At 36.5% G+C, this 17,661-nt stretch overlaps 1 protein-coding gene across 2 annotated transcripts in view; it reads right to left on the minus strand.

The window, feature by feature from the left end:
• The window catches only part of LOC112858150 (bifunctional heparan sulfate N-deacetylase/N-sulfotransferase 3), a 194,865-nt gene that overhangs the window by 131,275 nt on the left and 45,929 nt on the right, over window positions 1-17,661 (minus strand). The gene's annotated exons all lie outside the window — the stretch shown is intronic.

Here is a 17,661-nt window from a genome sequence, read left to right on the forward strand (position 1 = left end):
TCTTCAATCTTTAAGTCTTAGATTCCCACAAGGCAGTGATTGTTCTTCAAAAGAGGATATCATGATAAAGTAAATCTCTAATTCGGCCTTTCATTAAAAAACAAACAAACAAACAAACAGCCCTACTTTTGAAGGTAAAACTTTTTAAAACAGAGTTTTAATTATTACATCTTATAAAGTATTTACCATGCTACGAATTAAAAAAAAAATTAAGGCTATTTATATTGAGAGAGATGGAGACAGTGTGAGCAGGGGAGGAGCAGAGAGAGAGGGAGAGAAGGAAAATCCCAAGCAGGCTCTGAACTGTCAGGACAGAGCCCGATGTGGGACTCAAACTCATGAAATCATGAGATCATGACCTGAACTGAAACCGAGAATTGGATGCTTAACTGACTGAACCACTCAGGCACCCTCATGCTATGAATTTTTAATGGACTTCTTTTCTTTCTGCTCCTTCTTTTCTTCCTCATTATTTAAATTCCTATTCTTATATTTCTTTTCTCCCTGCCACCCTCCCTACACAGACAACTAGGCAGAAAGTAACACTATAGACTAGATTTGTGAAAGATCTTAGTTAATAACTTCTTTTACACACGAGGAAACTGAGGAGAAATGAGTTGCCCATTTTCACAGGTAAAATTAGTGGTAAATTGTAGACTAAGGATATAGATTGTCTGATTCCATATTAGGTACTGCCTTTCCGACTTTCCATAGTTACAACTGGGTCCACAATAAAATCTTCTTATTTTAGCAGCATAGCTGACACCTGGAAGCCTTGCCCCATCATGTTCAAGGTCTCGGTCTTTACTGGGGAGCTAAATAGATACACCTTTTATTCAGAGATTATCCCTTATCTGTGGACATAAGTGATTCTCCTTATTGTGTAAAAACAGAGGAAGAGGACTTCTGAATCTCTATTTAAATTCGTCTGGCCAATGGTAATTTTCCAAAATTTAGGTATCCAAGTCTTCTTTTTCTATCACTGCTCTGTTTACATGAACAATTTACTTTGACTGAACAACTGAACCATAAAATATGTGGGTCCTGAGGGCACTCAAAGATAGAAGACACGTTTGTTTGTGGATTTCCACACCTAAGTATAGAAACAAAGGGTTAATGATGGCAATGTCATTAGGGACAGGTTAGATTCTGTCATTGCAAGGCCTGGGCATGGGTTGGGCAGGGAAAGGAGAATTTGGCCAGCTCAGCAGTGACAAAGTGAGTAATGGGACACAGAATCTCATTGTGTAAAGGGGTGGGGAGTGGTGCTGCCTGGATGTAGGGTGTGAGACTTTCTCATTCTGTCCTTATGGAAGGAACATAAGGTATAGAATAGGAAGGTATGGGTTTATTTATTTCTTTATTTATTCACTTAATTAAAGTTTATTTATTTATTTTGAGAGAGAGAGGGCACGAACTGTGAGATCATGACCTGAGCTGAAACCAAGAGTTGGACGCTTAACTGACTGAGCCACCCAGGTGCCCCGGAAGGTATGGATTTAAATGCCAGCTCAGGGACTTATAGTGAAGTCATGTAAGACTTAGGAGTCAGATTCCCTCAGCTGAAATTCTGGATCTGTCTCTATTCAGTATTGGGCATGCTATTAACATTTTTAGACCTCAGACTCATCACATGTAAAGTATGGATAATAATAATTACCTCAAAGCACAGTTGTGAGGGTTACATGCTTTTATGCTCTTGACATAGTGACTGGCATATAATAGGTGGTCAACAATGATTAGTTCCTGCTCCTCTCTTATTGCTGCTGCTACTATCAGTACTATTACTAAGATTGTTGTTATTGTTAGTGATGTTAGACAATTTATATTCTCTGAAATTTTCTCTTCATTTGTTAGAGTGGAGATAATTATCTAACTCACAAAGTTGTGATGAGGATTCTAAAAGGGATAATATATGTAGGAGTGCTTGATAAGCTTTTTAAAAAAGTGGCCTAAAGTATTAGGTGTTGATATAGTTATCAGCAATTATATATTTTATGTATATCATTATATATTACTAATAATTATGTCATCTATTTGTCTCATTACTTAAAAGTTGTTTTCCTCATTTCTCATTTTATTTGTCTTCAGTCTCCTCTAGGCTTCCCTCTTCCCTTCTTTTTCATTTCTTCTCCCCATTTGAATATTCTAGCTAGCTCTTCTTATTGTTCCTTCCCGTTAGATCTTTTATCCATCTTACTTACTTCATTTTACTCACTTTATTCAATGGTTAAAGTATAGATTTGAAATCCATTTTAAAATAATTTCTTATGTGTTCAATGCTTTAACCTTAAAGTTGGAAGTTTTTTCTTTTTGTCTCTTTGAAAAAGTCCTCAGCTAACCTTGAGCTTTGCTATATGACCCTTGATTTCCTTTTAAAACTAATCTTTACAATACTTGATAAGAAAGCAAACAAACAAACAAACCTGGCTTGTTCTTTGGCCTTTGAAGCTAAATAATGTACCTGTGAACTAACCTCTAAATCAACTAGAATACGTTGATTGAAATTATTGAACTAGCCATGATTATGCAGATTTGAGTTGGCATTTTACACATTTATCTGACATTCTAGAAACAAACACTAAAACACATAAAAGATATACTGAAACAGACAGTAGATACTACCATTATGCCTATATCTGGGGAAGAGGGAAATTTATTTCTAGAGGATATTTTATATACTTAAGATAAGCCATAATATTTCTTATCTCTTATACTGTTGTTTTTAGAAGCCAGATTTGGGGGGGGGTATATGAAAACAATGTTATATGTTCATCCACTATTCCATCTTTTCAAAATAGGCTTCTGAAGTGCTAGAAGCTAGAACACCCAGCAATGTTCTTAGATTATATTCTTTTCATTGAACTCTTCATTGCTAGAATGATTTTATTCAGCATTAGTCTATTTAAAACTGAGCTAGTCTATTATTACTATGAACAAAGTATTATAAAAATATAAATGATTTTTTGCTTTATTCTCTATGTGCAACATGTCAAAAATGCTGTGATAATATCTAAAAGTATAATCATGATAAGCCAAATCAGTGTTCTCATATCAAATTCAGAAAACCAAATGCATTTGGGCAGGCAAACCCTCTCATGTGTAGAGTATGTTGGTCACGGAGGAGGTAAAGAATCACAACCACCTGCAGAGGTACCATTCAGTGGTCTCCTCCAATCCAAGAATCCTAGGAACAGATTTCTATTGTCAGAAATAGTCTGATTATTGAAAAATGGTACTTGTATCTTTAACTGTTCCAAAACTTTGTATATAATTAGCAAGGTAATTTACAATTCCAGGCATCAGTAATTACTTTTAAAATAACACATTACTAACCTTACACCTAAAGGAGCTAGAAAAAGAACAGCAAATAAAGCCTATGCCAGCAGAAGAAGGGAAATAACAAAGATTAGAGCAGAAATTAACGATATATAAACAACAACAACAACAACAAAACCAGTAGAGGGGCGCCTTGGTGGCTCTGTTGGTTAAGCATCTGGCTTTGGCTAAGGTCATGACCTTGCAGTTTGTGAGTTTGAGCCCCACATTGGGCTCTGCGCTGACAAATCTCAGAGCCTGCAGCCTGCTTCAGATTCTGTGTCTCCTTCTCTCTCTCTGTCCCTCCCCTGCTCACACTTTGTCTCTCTCTCTCTCTCAAAAATGAATAAACTTCAAACAAACAAACAAACAAACAAACAGAACAGATCAACAAAACTAAGACCTGGTTCTTGGAAAGATTTAACAAAATTGATAAACCCCTAGCCGCCAGACTTATCAAAAAGGAAAGAGAAAGGACCCAAACAGATAAAATCACAAATGAAAAAGAGATCACAACCAACACCATAGAAATACAAACAATTATAAGACAATACTATGAAATATTATATGCCGACAAAACTGGGAAATCTGGAAGAAATGGACAAATTCCTAGAAACATACACGCTACCAAGACTGAAACAGGAAGAAATAGAACATTTGACAGACCCATTATCAGCAAAGAAATTGACTCAGTAATCAAAATTCTCCCAACAAATCTGTGCCAAAAGGTTTCCCAGGGGAATTCTACCAGACATTTAAACAAGAGTTAATACCTATTCTCAAACTGTTCAAAAAAATAGAAATGGAAGGAAAGCTTCCAAACTCATTCTATGAGGCCAGCATTACCTTGATTCCAAAACCAGACAAAGACCCCTCTAAAAAGGAGAATTATAGGCCAATATCCCTGATGAACCTGGATGCAAAAATTCTCAAAAAGATACTAGCAAATTGAATCCACTAGTACATTAAGAATTATTCACCATGATCAAGTGGGATTTATTCCTGGGCTGCAGGGCTGGCTCAGTATTCACAAATCAATGTGATATACCACATTACTAAAAGAAAGGATAAGAATAATATGATCTTATCAATAGATGAAGAAAAAGCATTTGACAAACTACAGCATCGTTTCTTGATAAAAATCCTCAAGAAAGTAGGGATAGAAAGAATATACCTCAACATCATAAAGGCCATATGTGAAAAACCCACAGATAATATCTTCCTCAATGGGGAAAAATTGAGAGCTTTTCCTCTGTGGTCAGGAACATGACAGGGATATCCACTCTCACCAGTGTTGTTCAACATAGTACTGGAAGTCCTAGCCACAGCAATCAGACAACAAAAATAAATAAAAGGCATACAAATTGGCAAAAATGAAGTAAAACTCTCACTCTTCACAGATGACGTGATATTTTATGTGGAAAAGCCAAAAGAGTCCAACAGAAAACTGCTTGAACTGATACGTGAATTCAGCAAAGTTGCAAGATATAAAATCAATGTACAGATCGGTTGCATTTCTAGACACCAATAATGAAGCAGCAGAAAGAGATATCAAGAAATCGATCCTATTTACAATTGCATCCAAAACTGTCAGATACCAAGGAATAAACCTCAACAAAGAGGTATGCTGGAAACTATAGAAAGCTTAATGAAAGAAATTGAAGAAGACACAAAGAAATAGAAAAGCATGCCATGTTCATGGATTGGAAGAACAAATATCGTTAAAATGTCGATAGTACCCAAAGCAGTCTACACATTCAGTGCAATCCCTATCAAAATAACACCAGCATTCTTCATAGAGCTAGAACAAACAATTCTAAAATTTGTATGGAACCACAAAAGACCCCGAATAGCCGAAGTAATGTTTAAAAGGAAATCCAAAGATGGAGGCATCACAATTCCAGACTTCAAGCTGTATTACAAAGCTGTAATCATCAAACAAAAGGGTACTGGCACAAAACTAGAGACAGAGATCAATGGAACAGAATAGAGAACCCACAAATGGACTCACGAATGTATGGCCAACTAATCTTCAACAAAGCAGGAAAGAATATCCAATGGGAAAGAGTCTTCACAAATGGTATTGGCAAAACGGGACAACAACGTGCAGAAGAATGAACCTGGACCACTTTCTTACACCATACACAAAAATGTATTCAAAATGGATGGAAGACCTAAATGTAAGACAGAAAACCATCAAAATCCTAGAGGAGGAAACAGGCACCAACCTCTTTGACTTTGGTTGCAGCAACTTCTTACTAGACATGCCTCTGGAGGCAAGGGAAACAAAAACAAAAATGAACTATTGGGACCTCATCAAGATAAAAAGCTTCTGCACAGCAAAGGAAACAATCAACAAAACTAAAAGGCAACTTTTAGAATGGGAGAAGATATTTTCAAATCACATATCAGATAAAGGGTTAGTATCCAAAAATCTGTAAAGAAATTACCAAATTCAACACCCAAAAATGACAAATAATCCAGTGAAGAAAGGGGCAGAAGACCTGAATAGACACTTTTCCAAAGACATCCAGATGGCTAACTGACACATGAAAAGATGGTCAACATCACTCATCATCAGGGAAATACAAATCAAAATCACTTGAAATACCACCTCACGCTGGTCAGAGTGGCTAAAATTAACAAGGCAGGCAACAACAGATGCTGGTGTGGATATGGAGAAACAGGAACCCTCTTGCACTGTTGGTGGGAATGCAAACTGGTGCAGCCACTCTGGAAAACAGTGTGGAGGGTCCTGAAAAAATTAAAAATAGAACTACTCTGTGACCCATCAATTGCACTACTAGGTATTTATCCAGAAGATACAAAAATGATGACTCGGAAGGGCACATGCACCCTAATGCTATCAGCAATAGCCAAATTATGGAAGGAGCCCAAATGTCCCTTGACTGATGAATGGATAAAAAGGATGTGGTGTGTATGTACACACACACACACACACACACACACACACACACACACACACACACACAGTGGAATTTTACTTGGCTCAAAAAGAATGAGATCTTACCATTTGCAACATTGTCGATGAAAATAGAGGGTATTATACTAAGTGAAATAGGTCAGGGAAAGACAAAGATATGATTTCACTCATATGTGGAATTTAAGAAACAAAACAGATGAACATAGAGGAAGGGAAGGAAAAATAAGATAAAAAGAGAGAGGGAGGCAAACCATGAAAGACTCTCAAATACAGAGAACAAACTCAGGGTGGCTGGGGAAGCGGTGGGTGGAGGGATGGGCTAAATGGGAGATGGGCGTTAAGGAGGGCACTTGTTGGGATGAGCACTGGGTGTTATTACATGAAAGTGATGAGTCACTAAATTCTACTCCTGAAACCAATACTACTCTGTATGTTAAGTAACTTGAATTTAAATAAATAAAAAATAAATAAAGTAACACATTACTTTTTCTAGTTAAAAAAATTAAAATCACTAATAAATCCACCTTTTAAGGCAAATTAATATTATGATGAATTCTTTCCTAATTTTACCAATAACTACATATACCTAAGTATAGACAGATATATAGGTATATAGGTAAGTGAGATTAGAGCCATGAGGCAAAAATTAGAACTGTACCTATTATTACTAAAGGTACAGAGTTTTTAATTTTGCTTTTGTCATCTAATAGTACATTCTGAGCTTTCTCTGGTCACATTAACTTCCCAAAACCAAATTTGTTAATGGGTGCAGAATACTGCATCAGATTGGTACCTTATAATGTATTTAACCATTTCATCTTATTGTTGTATGTTTTGGTTGTTTATATTTTTTGTCTAATATAAATACTGCTCTGTGTACCAATACATATTTATATACCAATGAAGTAGCCATTTCTGCAGGAGATAAGAAGATAAGAATAATTCTGTTTATTCTTTGGCAAACAAAACAACTTTCCAGCAAATTTGAAGATGTTCATGAAAGTATTAAAAGAGAACATAATATTCAGTTAAAATTACAAGAGAATTGCACAATGAATACAGTTTAACATGAAAATTTGACTATTTTCAAAATGATTCTTTCAAATCTTGAATCTATATGCTACCCCACTAACTTAGTTTTTTGAGGCTTCATTCTACAAAGCCAAAAACACGTGCAGGCATTAAAAGATCTAGTTGAAGGCCAAGAAGATCTAATTTAAAGAAATTGAGCTCTGAGAACTAAGCAAAATGGGAGCTTTTATATATCTTTGGATTTTCTCCAACTTCCCTTAACAGAATGAATATATCAATTAAAGTAAATCAATGAGACGAAGTTTAAAAATAGCTGCAAAAACGTTTTATATGGAGATTCATGTTAGTATTCATTACAACGTGACATTCTTTGAGGGAACATTTGCTAATTTTGTGTTTCTTATCTGTGCTTCACAGATAATATTTTGACCTGTTTCCTCTTTTATAAGGTAACTGAAGGAGTGGGTGAGCCAAATTAAAACTGGGGAAGAAATTTAAGTGCTGAGTGTGGTTTTTTAGCAGCAGGCACACATAGTGTTTCAGCACAGAATTTTTAGAGTTAACATTTTCCTAATCAAACATTTCCTAAATATAAATATATACAATGTATCTGTATCTCATAAAGTAAATGAGAACAATTGGGCAGCTAATTGCAAGATCTTGTATCTATCTATGTATCTATCTACACACAAACATGCACACTCAGGCATCACAGGTATATAATGTAAAAGATCATTATTCCCATTTCAGACACAATAGACATGATTTACATAAAGTGACTTTCCCCTAGTCACAATTAAGTGTTGAAGAAGTGATTCAAACAATGATTTGGATTGCAAAGCTCACTGCTTCCGTTGTCCATAGAACAAGGATACTAACACTGAACACTCTTACCACTGGCATACAGAGCCACTGGTGACAAAATCCACTAGAAGGAAATAAGGGATGGGTTTTTGTATCACTTTAGCCAACTAATTGTCACTCTTAGTTTCCAAATCCTAAAGGTATGAGGGGGATGGGAAGACTAGATTGGTCAGTGAATACCCAGCCAAACCAGGAATGTTTATCTACTGGCATGCATATTAAAGAACAGTCACTCAGTGCACCCTGTGTGGAGCTGGACAGTGGGATGCTGAAGGGCTTTAACGCCATAGCTGGCACCTTGGTCTCCTTACCAGGTATAGAACTAGAAAGGCTGTCTATAGAAGACCTGTTCCCAGACCAGAAAAACACTGAAATTTGCTGAAAACAGTTAGTTAGGCATAATATTAGAGTGAAGGCATCTTGCACAATTAGAGGGAAGACCGCTTTAGAGGAAAACAATGAGCAATAAAGCCAGGGCCAACTACATTACTTGACCTGCCTATGAAGGGACATTGAGGTTGGAAATCAGAAGGAGATGCAGGCATGTTGGGTAGGCCAGTGGAGTACATAAGATTTGGCCACTTGTAACAGTATTTAAACTCTCTTGACAAGGAACCGGTAGACCTAGAGCTGTACTACCTGACAGTAACATTCCTAATGGTAAATCAATCATTCAGTGTTTAGTTGACTATTTTCTAAATTTGAAGTCTACACACAAAAAGGGGGAAACTATATCCTGCTAACTTGAAATATAAATACCAAAGGTGGGAGTGTGTTTTCTACATTTTACATGAGCCTCATCACATTTGGGAAAATGGATACGGAACTTTCAGCTGGGAATTTGCTAATTATAGTCAGGTGTTTTAAAGATTATCCTGCTTATTACTGACATTACATTAAGTCATGGCCACCATATGCTGAATGTTTAGACCTTGAGTGTGGCCTCACGAACATGGGCATGATTAATGAACAGCAAGTTTGGAATCAGAATGTGGTAGGGGTCTGACCCTGCCATTTGACTACTGCACAAGTCTGGACAAGTTTTTGAACCTCTCAGATCAGTTTCCTTCTCTGGGAAATAGTGACAACAATATACTGCTCATGGGTTAGGTATAAAGATCACATGGGAAAATGGATATACGGCCCTAAAACCTTTCCTAGCACGTGGAGGTGGAGTTTCAGCTCTGTGGATGGAATCATTTCTCCCTTCCTCTGAATCTTCTCCTAAATCAGGCATATGCCTAAAATTTTAAATGGTATTTTCAAATTGGACCTTAGTACTTTCAGGGATGTCTAATCAGCACTGAGGATTTTAAGCAAAAGAGGAAGATGATGCAAGTAGCTATATCACAGTAACTTTTACAAGGCTTTGTATTCCTTTCTGAGTGAATTCTTCATTCTCCCACTCAATGTTCAGGTATTTTATTGTTTGTATTGCCGGAACAGATTAAGGACAAAGGTTTGTGTGAAAGTCAAGGAGAAAATAGTTACATAGTAATCTTAAATTATTTCTGTTACATACTTACAGAGCATACATTATACATAACCTCTAAATTATACAGATGAGAGATGGTTTTGCTAGAACATTTGTTGACACAAAAGTGGCAAATAATGATATGTGAGTGGGAAAATAAAGAACGATTAAGTATGTGCTATTCTCACTAAGTGTTCACTTGAAATTGTTATGCATATTCTATTCAGTTTATGGTTGATATACTAAAGTAGTCAAAATATTAATGTACTTAAAAAAGGAAATAAACATAAAAAGTAGTTCAGTTTAGGGGCACCTGGGTGGCTCAGTTGGTTAAGCGCCCAACTTCAGCTCAGGTCACAATCTCATGGTTTGTGAGTTTGAGTCTGGCCTCGGGCTCTTTGCTGACAGCTCGGAGCCTGGAACCTGCTTCAGATTCTGGGTCTCCCTCTCTGTGGCCCCGCCCCTGCTCAAACTCTGCCTCTCTCTCCCTCTCTCAAAAACAAACATTAAAAATTTTTTTTTAAAAAGTAGTTCAGTTTCTTACAATATGGTATCTTTAGGAAAATGTAAGCTATATCTCACACATTCAGTTATAGAGAAAAAGGTTTTTATGAGTTGTAAAAAACATAATTGTGATGCCTTAATAATTTAAAATACTTGCTTTTAGCAGCAAAGCAGAAAAGGAAGCATAGCTCTAGGATGCCATATGAGGGGACTGAGGCATGTCAACCCACTTACTATTATTTCATAGTAAATTAGATTTCCACTAATTGTTGCAGAGGTATGTTGGAAATCCCTTAAGTACCATATTTGCTTTTCTTTTTTTTTAAAATTAAATTTTTAAAAATTTTAATGCCAGTATAATTATTTTTTTTTTTTAACGTTTATTTATTTTTTTGGGACAGAGAGAGACAGAGCATGAACGGGGGAGGGGCAGAGAGAGAGGGAGACACAGAATCAGAAACAGGCTCCAGGCTCTGAGCCATCAGCCCAGAGCCCGACGCGGGGCTCGAACTCACGGACCGCGAGATCGTGACCTGGCTGAAGTCGGACGCTTAACCGACTGCGCCACCCAGGCGCCCCAATGCCAGTATAATTAACATATAGTGTTATATTAGTTTCAGGTGTACAATATAGTGACTCAACACTTCTGTACATTACTCAGTGCTCATCATGATAAGTGCACTCTTTAATCCCCAACACCTGTGTCACCCACCCACCCCCCCCCCCCCCCCAACAACCTCCCCTCTGGTAACCATCACTTTGTTCTCTATAGTTAAGAGTCTGTATCTTGAATTCTCTCTCTCTCTCTCTTTTCCTTTGCTTGTTTTGTTTCTTAAATTCCACATGTGAGTAAGATCATATGGCATTTGTCTTTCTCTGACTGACTTATTTCACTTAGCATAATACTCTCTAGCTACATCCATGTCATTGAAAATGGCAAGATTTCATTCTTATATTTTGTGGCTGAGTAATATTCCATTTACATATATACCACCTCATTTTTAATTTTTTTAAGTTTATTTATTTATTTTTGGCAGAGAGACAGAACAAATGGGGGAGGGGCAGAGAGAGAAGGAGAGAGAGAATCCCAAGCAGGCTCCACATTGTCAGCACAGAGCCCAATGTGGGTCTCAAAATCGCAAAATGTGAGATCATGACCTGCAATGAAACCAAGAGTCACTTAGCCTACTAAGCCACCCAAGTGCCCCTATACCACCTCATTTTTTTAAAATATGAAATTTATTGTCAAATTGGTTTCCATACAACACCTAGTGCTCATCCCAACAGGTGCCCTCCTCAATACCTATCACCCACCCTCCCCTCCCTCCCACCCCCCATCAACGCTCAGTTTATTCTCAGTTTTTAAGGGTCTCTTATGTTTTGGCTGCCTCTCTCTCTAACCTTTTTTTTTTTCCTTCCCCTCCCTCATGGTCTTCTGTTAAGTTTCTCAGGATCCACATAAGAGTGAAAACATATGGTATCTGTCTTTCTCTGACTGACTTATTTCACTTAGCATAACACTCTCCAGTTCCATCCACGTTGCTACAAAAGGCCATATTTCATTCTTTCTCATTGCCAAGTAGTATTCCATTGTGTATATAAACCACAATATCTTTATCCATTCATCAGTTGATGGACATTTAGGCTCTTTCCATAATTTGGCTATTGTTGAGAGTGCTGCTATAAACATTGGGGTGCAAGTGCCCCCATGCATCAGCCGTCCTGTATCCCTTGGGTAAATTCCTAGCAGTGCTATTGCTGGGTCATAGGGTAGATCTATTTAATTTTTTGAGGAACCTCCACACTGTTTTCCAGAGTGGCTGCACCAGTTTGCACTCCCACCAACAGTGCAAGAGGGTTCCTGTTTCTCCACATCCTTGCCAGCATCTATAGTCTCCTGATTTGTTCATTTTAGCCACTCCGACTGGCGTGAGGTATACCACCTCATTTTTATCTATTCATCAGTCAGTGGACATTTGGGCTGTTTCCACAATTTGGCTATTGTGGATACAATTGTAGATAATGCTCCTGCTGTAAACACTGGGGCCACGTGTATCCCTTTGAGTTAGTATTTTTGTATTCTTTTAGTAGTATAATTGCTGGATCATAGGATAGTTCCATTTTAACTTTTTAAGGAACCTGCACACTGTTTTCCGGAGTGGCTACATTAGTTTGCATTTCCATTAACAGTGCAAGAGGGGGTTCCCCTTTCTCCACATCCTCACCAACACCCGTTGTTTCTTGTGTTGTTGATTTTAGCGATTCTGAGAGGTGTGAGGTGATATTTTATTGTAGTTTTGTTTTGCATTTCCCTAATGATAAGTGATGTTGAAAATCTTTTCATGTTTGTTGGCTATATGTACGTCATCTTTGGAAATGTCTGTTCATGTCTTCTCCCCATTTTTAATTGGATTATTTGTTTTTTGGGTGTTGAGTTGTATCAGTTCTTTATATATTTTGAATACTAACCCTTTATCATTAATGTCATTTGCAAATATCTTCTATCATTCCAAAAGTTGCCTTTTAGTTTTGTTGATTATTTCTTTCACTGTGCAGAAGCTTTTTGTTTTGATGTAGTCCCAATAGTTTATTTTTGTGTTTTTTTTGCTTGCCTCAGGATACATGTCTAGAAAGAAGTTGCTAAGGCCAATATCAAAGAAGTTACTGCTTCTGTTCTCTTCTAGGATTTTTGATGGTTTTCTGTCTTACCTTTAGGTCTTCCATCCATTTTGAATACATTTTTGTGTATGGTGTAAGAAAGTGGTCCAGGTTCATTCTTCTGCACGTTGTTGTCCCGTTTTGCCAATACCATTTGTGAAGACTCTTTCCCATTGGATATTCTTTCCTGCTTTGTTGAAGATTAGTTGGCCATACATTCGTGAGTCCATTTGTGGGTTCTCTATTCTGTTCCATTGATCTCTGTCTCTAGTTTTGTGCCAGTACCCTTTTGTTTGATGATTACAGCTTTGTAATACAGCTTGAAGTCTGGAATTGTGATGCCTCCATCTTTGGATTTCCTTTTAAACATTACTTCGGCTATTCGGGGTCTTTTGTGGTTCCATACAAATTTTAGAATTGTTTGTTCTAGCTCTATGAAGAATGCTGGTGTTATTTTGATAGGGATTGCACTGAATGTGTAGACTGCTTTGGGTACTATCGACATTTTAACGATATTTGTTCTTCCAATCCATGAACATGGCATGCTTTTCTATTTCTTTGTGTCTTCTTCAATTTCTTTCATTAAGCTTTCTATAGTTTCCAGCATACCTCTTTGTTGAGGTTTATTCCTTGGTATCTGACAGTTTTGGGTGCAATTGTAAATAGGATCGATTTCTTGATATCTCTTTCTGCTGCTTCATTATTGGTGTCTAGAAATGCAACCGATCTGTACATTGATTTTATATCTTGCAACTTTGCTGAATTCACGTATCAGTTCTAGCAGTTTTCTGTTGGACTCCTTTGGGTTTTCCACATAAAATATCACGTCATCTGTGAAGAGTGAGAGTTTTACTTCATTTTTGCCAATTTGTATGCCTTTTATTTATTTTTGTTGTCTGATTGCTGTGGCTAGTACTTCCAGTATTATGTTAAACAACACTGATGAGAGTGGACATCCCTGTAATGTTCCTCACCTTAGGGGGAAAGCTTTCAGTTTCCCCCCATTGAGTATGATGTTATTTGTGAGTTTTTCATATATGGCCTTTATTATGTTGAGGTATATTTCCTCTAAACCTTCTTTAACGAGGGCTTTTATCATGAATATATGTTGTACTTTGTTAAATTCTTTTTCTGTGTCTATTATCCCATGTTTTATTCTTTTTCTTTTTTTTAAAGTTTGTTTATATTTGAAAGAGAGGGTATGGGGCGGGGAGAGATAGAGAGAGAGGGAGAGAGAGAATCCCAGGCAGGCTCTGCACCATCCATGTAGGACCTGATGTGGGGCTCAAACCCACAAACTGTGAGATCATGACCTGAGCCAAAACCAAGAGTTGGACACTTAAATGACTAAGCCATCCAGGTGCTCCTATACTTTCTCTTATTGATGTATCACATTGATTGATTTGCAAATATTGAACTACCCTTGTATTCCAGGAATAAATCTCACTTGATCATGGTGAATGATTTTTTTAATGTATTGTTGGATTCGGTGTGCTAGTATTTTGAGGACTTTTGCATCTTTGTTCATCAGAGATATTGGTCTGTAGTTCTCCTTTGGAGTGTTGTCTTTATCTGGTTTTGATATCAGGGTGATACTTGCCTCATAGAATGAATGTGGAAGTGTTCTCTCTTCTATTCTTTTGGAATAGTTTGAGTATAATAGGTATTAATTCTTTAATGTTTGGTAGAATTAGCCTGTTAATTCCAGGACTTCTCCTGGACTTTTGCCTGTTGGGAGTTTTTGATTACTGATTCAATTTTCTTGCTGGCAATTGGTCTGTTAAAATTTTCTATTTCTTCCTGTTTCAGTTTTGGCAGGTTATATATTTCCAGGAATTTATCCATCTTCCAGGTCATCTAATTTGTTGGCATATAGTTCTTCATAATATTTTCTTAGAATTTTATGTCTGTGGTGTTGTATGTTATTTCTCCTCTTTCATTGGTGATTTTGTTTACTTGAAAGTTTTTTTTTTTTTTTTTCTGGTTGAGAATGGCTAGAAGTTTATCAATTTTGTTGTTTGTTTTCAAAGAACCAGCTCCTGGTTTCATTGTGTTCTGTTGTTGGTTTTTTGTTTTTGTTTTTAGTTTCTATATCATTTATTTCTGTTCTAATCTTATTATTTCCCTCCTTTTTCTGGATTTGGGTTTTGTTTGTTGTTATACTTTCTAGCTCTTTTAGGTGCAAGGTTAGGTTGTTTACTAGAGATTTTCTTGCTTCTGGAGCTAGGCCTATATTGCTATAAACTTCCCTCTTAGAACCACTTTGCAGCATCTCAAAGGTTTTGGAACGTTGTGTTTTCATTTTCATTTGTTTCCATGTACTTTTTGATTTCTTCTTTGATTTCTTCGCTGAACCATTCTTCTTCTTCTTTTTTTTTAATGTTTATTTGTTTTTGAGAGACAGACAGATAGAGTGCGAGTGGAGGAAGGGCAGAGAGAGAGGGAGACACAGAACCAGAGCAGGCTCCAGGCTCTGAGCTGTCAGCAGAGCCCAACATGGGCTCAAAATCACAAACCGTGAGATCATGATTTGAGCCGAAGTCGGATGCTTAATTGACTGAGCCACCCAGGTGCCCCGGACCTGTTCATTGTTTGATAGCATGTTATTTAACCTCCATGGATCTGTGGTCTTTCCAGAATTGTTTATGTGGTTGATTTCTAATTTCATAGTGTTGTGGGCAGAAAAGATGCATGGTATGACTTTGATCTTTTTTGAATTTTTGAGGCTTGCTTGGTAGCCTAATATGTGATCTATTCTAGGGAATATTCTGTGTGTACTTGACAACAATGTGAATTCTGCTGTTTTAGGATGGATTATTGTGAGTATATCTGTTAAATCCATCTGTTCCCATTTACCATTCAAAGCCACTGTTTCCTTGTTGATTTTCTTTTTAGATGATCTGTCCATTGATATAAGTGGGGTGTTAAAGTCCCCATAGCATTATTATATTGCTATGGATTAGGTCCTTTATATTTGTTATGCACTGTTTTATGATTTGGGTGCCCTTTGTTGGGTCCATATATATTCACAATTGTTACATCTTCTTGTTGGATTGGCCCCCTTATTCTTAAATAGTCTCCTTCTTTGTCTCTTTTTACAGAGTTTGTTTTTAAGTATATTTTGTGTCATATAAGTACAGCCACACCAGCTTTCTTTTGACATCCAGTTGCATGATAAATGTTTCTTAATGCCCTCACTTGCAATCTGCCAGTGTCTTTAGGTCTGAAATGAGTCTCTTTTTGGCTGCATATGGATGGGTCTTGTTTTTTGTTTTTTTTTGTTTTTTTTTGTTTTTTTTATCCACTCTGTCACTTTATTCTTTTGATTAGAGAATTTAGTCCATTTACATTCAAAGTAATTACTGATACTTATTTATTGCCATTTGTTACTTGTTTTGTGGTTCTTTTCCACATTCTTTCATTGGTTTTCTGGTTGTCTTTAGTGACTTTAGTGATATATATTTGGATTTCTTACTCTTTATTTTTTGCATATCTATTACTGTTTTTTGATTTGTGGTTACCAGTCTATATTAAGCTGATGGTTTATTAATTTTGAACTTATTCTTTACTCCTTTCCCTCCATGTTTCAGATATTTGGTATCATGTTTTATATCCTTTTATATTGTGCTTTTCTTGACTGATTTTTACAGATATGTGTATTTTTTTTTTGTTTTTGTTTTTGTGCTTCCTGCTTTTCTTTGGTTTATTTTGTTCTTTGGAGAACTCATTACTATTACTATTGGAATTTATTTATTTATAACTATTCATTTAGCTCTACTCCACTGGTATAATTCATTTAGCATTCCAAGAAAGTAGATATAACCTGTGTCTTTACAATACTTGATCTTGAGTGTCCAAAGAAGTGCTTGGCACATAGTGGACTCCCAATAGCCACTTATTGAAAAATGAAAGAATAAATAATGAATGGTAATGCTACAATAATTTCCAACCAGAAGAGAAGACTTAAAAATTACGTAGAACAAGTAAAGAGTAAACAGAGATGATGGCTTCCATGGAGAGGACATACTAAGGGTGCTCCATTACAAGACACACTTTTATAATCATGTTGCACAAACTGTATGGATCATCAACCTTGGATGGGAGCTCTTGCTTCAATGCTGGATAAATGGAGCCCAGAGAAACCTCTGTGTGCTTCAGGTAAAGACACCAAATTTGGTCCAATGAAGAGCCTCCTAGTGTGGCTTTAAATCAGATCATGGATCCTTTTTGAATGGACTGAAATGCTTTATATATATATATATATATATATATATATATATATATATATATATATATATTTTTTTTTTTTTATGAAAGCTGGGGTAAAGGAATAAGTGTATACTTTGACTAGCAACCTTAGTCTGCTGGAGCCTAACTGTAAATGCAGAAATAAGAAAGATGCCTATGAAATCAGAATAGCTACCAGGAAGCAAGTATGAAAGCTACTGAACTTTAAGAAAAGCTTTCATGCTTTCACTTGAAATCACTTTATTTTACATATAGGTCTACAAGCTTTGTGATCTGGTTTCCAAAAATACAGCAGGTTAGTTAAGTTAGCCTACAGAAACGGACTATGAGAAGAGATGCTGAAGAACTTAATGGAAGAGTTAGGCAGAAAAAATATACATCAACACAAAAACTAAATATATATACATATTAGGGTGGAGGCAATGGCCCTGTCTACCTCCATAGCCTCAGAAGCTTCACTGCACTATAATCCAATCACAGATGATCAGTAACAATGAACATGAAAAAGCTGAAAAATTAAAAGTGTGCCACTGAGTTAACTAATACACCTTCATTGCGTACCTACTATGTGTCAGGTCCTTTGTTAGTTGCTAGGATAATCAAATTAGACCCATCACTC

Source organism: Puma concolor, chromosome B1 (genome assembly GCF_028749965.1).
Source record: "Puma concolor isolate L17-30 chromosome B1, mPumCon1.1.hap2, whole genome shotgun sequence".
NCBI classification, from domain to species: domain Eukaryota; kingdom Metazoa; phylum Chordata; class Mammalia; order Carnivora; family Felidae; genus Puma; species Puma concolor.